The sequence below is a fragment of the Cyclopterus lumpus genome, chromosome 7, assembly GCF_009769545.1.
Source record: "Cyclopterus lumpus isolate fCycLum1 chromosome 7, fCycLum1.pri, whole genome shotgun sequence".
Classification (NCBI taxonomy): domain Eukaryota; kingdom Metazoa; phylum Chordata; class Actinopteri; order Perciformes; family Cyclopteridae; genus Cyclopterus; species Cyclopterus lumpus.
Window position 1 is genome coordinate 19,745,143 of NC_046972.1, and position 7,487 is coordinate 19,752,629.

The window sequence follows — 7,487 nt, forward strand, 5'->3', positions numbered from 1 at the left end:
TATTAATTCACTGCTCCAGAGAAAACAACAAAATAACTGAATATTAATATATAGTAAAAAATACACAATAACCATACAAATCACATCACTCAGGACAATAAAATCTGATCAAGCTCTCGTGTTGAGATCATCATGGCATGATGTACGATATGTTAAATACACACATTATTGAGACAAAGTAACAATACATGCTCAGAACAAGGCTACATTCCTTGTTAAAATAAGGAACAGCATTTAAGGCACATCTAATTACACATGGTTAAAAATTCTCCAACTAGAACAAAAAGACTTCACATGCAATTTATATGGCCAGCTGTGGGTGTGGGCTATCTGATGAGCACAGTTGTAACTGACCAGGAACTACTGGTAAAAACAGCCTTTTAACTAATCAGCTGCTCTTCAAGACAAAAGAGAATAGAAGAGAACAATCTTTAGGTACTTTTAGGCAAAGTGAGAAGGGAAGTTAAAATTAAACTATTTTTTTGGTTCTGTATACGTTAAAAAGGCATTTGGTTTTCACCTCAAATGGTTGTAAGTAGGGAAGAAATAGTACACAAAATGTGTTTTTAAACATGGTGCTCTGAAGATAATATATTGTGAATTATTTGATCACAAAATAAAAATAGGTAAATAACTGAATAGTAATATATAGTAAAATAAAGTCTGATCAAGCCCTTGAGATCATCATGACATGATGTACGGTATGTTAAATACACAAATTGTTGAGAGAAAGTAACTATACATGCTTAGAACAAGGCTACTTTCCTTGTTAAAATAAGGAACAGCATTTAAGGCACATCTAATTACACAGTGATTAAAAATTCTCCAACTAGAACAAAAAGACTTAACATGCAATTTATATGGCCAGCTGTGGGTGTTGGCTATCTGATGAGCACAGTTGTAAAACATTCTTGGGACAGCAGGGTTGGCATGAGCCCCTTTGGATTTTCCAAAAAAGCAGTTAGTCCTGTAACATGGCACAGAATATAAGAAGTACAAAGACCAAGTTACCACAGAATATAAGAAGTACAAAGAACAGGCCACCACAGATATTGTTTTGCATATATTTGTTGATCTCCTGGAGTCTAGGAGCAACTAACCAGGAACTACTGGTAAAAACAGCCTTTTAACTAATCAGGTGCTCTTTAAGACAAAAAAGAGAAGAGAACAATCTTTAGGTACTTTTAGGCAAAGCGTGAAGGGAAGTTGAAATTAAACTATTTTTTTGGTTGTGTATACGTTAAAAAGGCATTTGGTTTTAATCCCAAATGGTCGTAAGCAGGTCAGAAATAGTACACAAAATGTGTTTTTAAACATGGTGCTCTGTGAAAATAATATATTATTTTATCACAAAATAAAAATAAGTACTGAATAGTAATATATAGCAAGAAAATAAACTAACCATACAAATCACATCACTCAGCACAATAAAGTCTGATCAAGCCCTTGAGATCATCATGACATAATGTACGGTATGTTAAATACACAAATTGTTGAGAGAAAGTAACTATACATGCTCAGAACAACATGTACAGCACATCTAATTACACAGTGATCAAATATTCTCCAACAAGAAAACACCCACTTCACACCCAATTTCAATGGGAAGCTGTAGGTGTGGGCTATTCAATTCAGTTTATTTTGTATAGCCCAGAATCATGGCTGTGTCTGGAGCCAGGACCGGCTCCAGCCAGGTCCAATGGAAACCTATGAGGCGAGAAGGCACAAAGACTCCGGGGAAGAAGTAGTAATGCAATGAAGAGACGTGAAATCGTCCATAAAGAGAGAGAGAGATAAGAGGAGCTCAATGTATCCTAAAACATCCCCCAGCAGTCTAGGCCTATAGCAGCATATCTAAGGGCTGGACTAGGGCAAACCTGAACCAGCCCTAACTATAAGCGCTATCAAAGAGGAAAGTCTAAAGTCTACTCTTAAATGAGGTGACTGTGTTTGCCCCCCGGAGTGAAAGTGGAAGCTGGTTCCATAAAAGAGGAACTTGATAACTGAAGGCTCTTGCTCCCATCCTACTTTTTAGGACTAGGAACCACAAGTAGTATAATTTTACAGGGAGCCAGTGCAGCACAGCTAATATAATAGCAATATCACTTGATTTATTTTACGTGGGAGTTAAAGGACAAGTCCTGATCAAAGATAACACGAGATTCTTTACGGTGGTGTTGGATGCCAGGGCAATGCTATCTACAGAAACCACATTACCAGATAATGAATCTCTGAGGTACCACATGTGAGCAGTCAAGATGGCGCTCTGTTGTTGTGAGGCAGCCACACCTTGACATGACTTTATGTAAAGAAGCCCAGCTGAAGTCTCAATAGAAGAGGAGGAGTGAGATTGGGTCAGAATAGCATACATCCAACGCTTCCAGACAAAATGGGTCTGAAGCCAATACTGCAATTATTGTGACTATCCAACAACACTTCCCACTTCCCACTACCAGAACCACAACAACTCAAATTACCAGGACACATGCTGGAAATCGCTGTTATGGACAAAACGATGGACAATACAGCAACACTGATGACCCACATTATTTTTAAGGCTGTGCCGATGGAATAGACTACATCCACCACTGCCATGAAATGTGGTCTTCAGACAAGACTGCAATTGCTGTGATTATCCAAAACCACCACAGCAACCTGTAGGTCTGCACGGTGGTGTAGTGGCTAGCACTGTCGCCTCACAGCAAGAGGGCCGCGGGTTCAATTCCCGGTCGGAGCGGTCCTTCTGTGTGGAGTTTGCATGTTCTCCCCGTGGCAGCGTGGGTTCTCTCCCGGCTCTCCGGCTTCCTCCCACAGTCCAAAGACATGCTGCAGGTTAATTGATCTCTAAATTGCCCATAGGTGTGAATGTGAGAGTGAATGGTTGTATGTCCCTACATGTGCCCTCGATGGACTGGCGGCCTGTCCAGGGTGTCCCCTGCCTTCGCCCTATGTCAGCTGGGATAGGCTCCAGCGCCCCCGCGACCCTAATGAGGATAAGCGGTATTGAAAATGGATGGATGGACCACAGCAACCATGACTACTAAAACTACCAGGACACATATTGGTAACTTCTGTAATGGATGGAGCAAAGGCATCTTCCACGACCAACCCCAAAACAACCATCACTACCCTATATGAAAAACCTGTGAACTCTTGTATTGGAAAGAATGACGGGCACTATGCTGTCCAAAGAATGTTATACAAGTGTGCCAATCAGATAGGCCACACCCACAGTTTATCAGAAAATTGGGTGAGGTCGATGGGTTCTTGTTGCGGAATTTATAATCAGTGTAATTAGATGTGTGCTACATTCTGTTCCTCAATTAAAAAAGGAAACTAGACTTGTTCTGTGCATCTATTGTTACTTCTCAATAATTTGTGTATTTGACATACCGTACGACATGTCATAATGTTGTTTTGTTGATCTCAGGGAATCTATTAGCAACTGGCCAGGAACTACACGAGAAAACCATACTTTGAACTAATCAATATAACGTTAATGCATGGCAGTGGTACTAATAGGCCATCACTCATTTTCCTTTCCACATTTATGTTTTTAAAAAAAAACTTAAATAGCTTTTATGCATTATTATGATGCAATTGACAGACAATGTTGATGTTGGCATTGGTATGAGTTGACAAAGTATGTTTGTTAGAATCAATTTAAACTACTGATGGTGCTTCTCTTAATTGTCGAAATTGCTGTAGGTGTATTCATGATAGAGACACAAGATGGAGTTGTTGATTGAAATGTGGACAAAGAAATAATTTCAATGTTCACTCACTAGCCAGATAAGCAGACATTTACAAAAAAGTGCAATGTAACATCCATATAATAAGTGTTATAGCACATGCTCTGCAAAGAGCAGGCAATGTTTTTCCAATCTTCTATTGTCCAACTTTGGAGCGCCCGTACCAATTGTAGCCTGCGTTCACACCAAAAGTGTTGCGAATACTGATTGGCTTTCGCAACTCAACGTCAGGCGAATTCTTCGGCAACTTTTGGCGAATGAGGTAAATCTTTTGATATCGCCGCCCGGCGAAATTTTGCTTTTTTCGCCTCTGAAGTCTGTCATCAACATGGCTTTTTTTCCACCGAGGGCTACCTTGGCTGGATGTTAACTTTTTCCAAAACATTCCGACAGCCACTTTTCTTCTGTGCCAGTTTCCATCAGTGTACAATTACAAAATTGGAACATTGTGACCTACATATTTGCCACACCTCGTCAGCTCCATACCCATTTAAATCATCGCAACGAGACATCTATCAGACATCAGTCCCAGCAGAGAGACAGTGTGCTTTTTTCACCATTTGTAAGTATACCTTTTAATTTGATCTTACAAACCACTTTTTCACGGATTTACTTTTTATTGCTACATATAATGCTATCTCATACAGTGAAAATGTACGTGTGGGATGCTGAGTACCAGCCTATATTTCCGACTCTATACCGATACTTTTGGCATTTGATAGCTGTATTGTACATTTTTGTCTCAATTCTGGTCACTATGTTTGACAATTTAAATGTCTATCTTTGTGAGAATATCCCTTAAGTATTTTGGTAGGTTCTGACTACATCAGTGGCTGTTGGTTACATTATATATGCAAAAATACACCGCTTGTGTGAAATGTGACCCAACATTTTTTTTCCAATACTTTAATTAAACCTTTGCTTCGTGGCACTGCTGGAACAACCACAAACTATAAAACTGACCCACTTTCTAAAGACAATGCAGCAAGTTTGTGTATTAAGCTGTGCGGTTGTCTGACCTAAATTTATTTATAATAGTTCAGGGTGAGAATTGTCTAATTAATAATTCTCTTCATATTTTTTCCGCTGCATATTAATCACATGCTTCTGTTTCTGCTTACCCACATAGTGTCACAATGTGCAAGCTCACTCTAAGGCACGCCAATCAAGTACATGTTTTTTTAAAGGGTCAAAAACACATTTTATCTCCAATGATATCTTCCAAAGTACTTAATCATTGGCCCAACATGGTCTTATGGTCTTAAACAGCTCCTTCGCTTTAAATTGCAAAGCGAATTAATGAATTTGTATTGAAATTATTTTAATTTAGTTTTGTTTACTTATAATTGTTCAATTGAATGAAATGTTATCAACAATACATATTACTTTTTTATTTTTAAAATGGAAAAACAAAATTCCACTGAGCTCCAATGTAATTAAGTGACTGCAGACATCTCAGAGAGTATTATCTTATTAACCTGGACAAATAAAAACAAACTGTTATTCTAGAGACCAGTAGACAAAAGATTAGATTTGGGTGCACTGACCTGGGGCCTGTACCACGAAGCAGTATTTAGGGTTAGCAAGGTAAATTTAGTGTTAAGTCTGGGTTTTCTCTTCCATGGGAGCTTAATTTCTTTCCTGGATAGATCACCATGGTTACTTGTGCTGAACACTTAACCTGCTACAGAGCAGGTTATGTTTGGAGATAAGAGATCAATTCATGTAAAAGCAACGCCTCCTTACCAATCAAAGCTCGGAACGTATATCAGAAATGAATATAACACAAATCAGAGGAAGTTAAAGCGTTAATTCTGATTAAAGCTGGCAAGAAATCGCAGAACTGTGTGAATTAGTTAATTAACTGATTTAGAATAGCACTGCTTCATTTCGAGCAAGATAGCTCTGTATATGAATTCATGTGTGTATCCTGGTTAATGTTGCCGATGTATTTATATGTCAATATGTTAGCCTTATTCTTTCAGTTGTAACCTTGGCGTTGTAAAAAAAATATATAATCTGTATTTATTCTCTTATCGTATGACACTTTTGACCGTGTGTAGCAGTGTTACCTGTCTCTTGTTACTTTTATGTACGCTGTGGGTGATTATAACATATTGAAAGAAAACATCTTACTGCTAAGAATTATGTTTTTAAATATATTTTGTATTCACTCACAGTCTGTTTAACACCGGCGGAGTTGCAGCTAAAGGAATACGGATGAATTATTGTCATACACGCTAGAAGAATACATCTAAGTAACACATTCATTGAAAAGAATACACACATTTAATTATAGCCAGAGCTATTGTGTCCTATATATGAAGCAGTGATATTATCAATCTGTTTATTTATGCATTCAAACAGTAGGCGATTTCTTGCCAGCTGTCCTTCCTTCATTTGTCAGTTTAAACTTTGTTACCTTAACACTGAATTACGTGTTTAATTTACCAGTCTACTAACCAGTCTGTCACTTTAAAGGTCTCTGTGTGATCATCGCCAGCTTGGGTAAGTTTATAACATGTATAATTCATAATTAACAGTCTTACTAATCAATAAATGATGTCCTTAACTCAACAATTGGGATGAGGTAGTGGTGATTCAATGTCATTATCTTTAATGTAATCCTCTTTTATTACATGTATAGATTTGTGTTATGCAGAGTGAAAATATGTGCTCTTTCAGAAAGAGCGAATAACACAAATCTGACTATACTTCTTTTAGGTTTTCTTGGCCTTGTGACAGGAAGTCCATTACTTCTGGCCAACCATGCCCAGCAGGTTTGGTGTATAGCCTATCCAAATGTTATGTGACTATCCTGCTCAAAATCCCAGTACACATGAAGGATACTGTTACGGAAAAGTGGATGGGAAGTACCTTAAAAATGATGACCAACATTGGTTTTACCAAGAAAAACTTTCATGAGAGCCAAATTTGCGTAAGTGGAGTTCACAAAATCACCAAATCAAAATCCAGGAGCCGGCTCACAGACTGCCTCAGACTGGCTGTCTGTGCTGATGAGCCCAACTACAAGCTCACAGACAGTGTTCAGTCACAGACAGCTCACTGACTGGAGTCACATGACTCCTGATGGCATTGTGATGGGACACAGAGCTGAACTGAACTTACATTAGTTGCAGTGACTGAGAATGTTGTCAGGTTTGTGTTGTAGCTTCAGTTGATAAATACCGCATAAGTAGTTCATCCAACCTGAAAATGTGTTTTTTCTTGTTCATATTGTGTGCGGTTAACAAATAATTTACTTTTTATGTTGCCTCAAGTTGTAAGTCTAGTCTGGACAGTGTTTTTCTCTCAACGCCTCAATAGGTAGATCTTGCCTGTCACCAAGGCAGAGGTCAGGGATATTGGGCGTAAAAAGGTTGGTGACCACTGCTCTAGGATTAAGGTGCTTTTACACTGCAGACCGCATAATGGGAGCGGCTAACTTGTGGTAGAGTCCCTATGTAGTGTGTGCACTCTAGGATATAATTTATGTGTGATGTATGTAACTGATATACTCTGTACTACAATGTCATTCCCTTTTACTTGCTTTATCACAATGTCTTGTATTATTGTGTACTACTGAGATGTCACTGTAATGTATCCTTGATTGTCTTAAGCTATATGAGCAGGTGTTACCAACTGAGTCCGGAGTGTCTGTGAAAATTGATAACAATTCTAGAGGTCTTCGATTTGAGCCTTCTAAACAGATACAGTCGGTCAGATATTTATTTT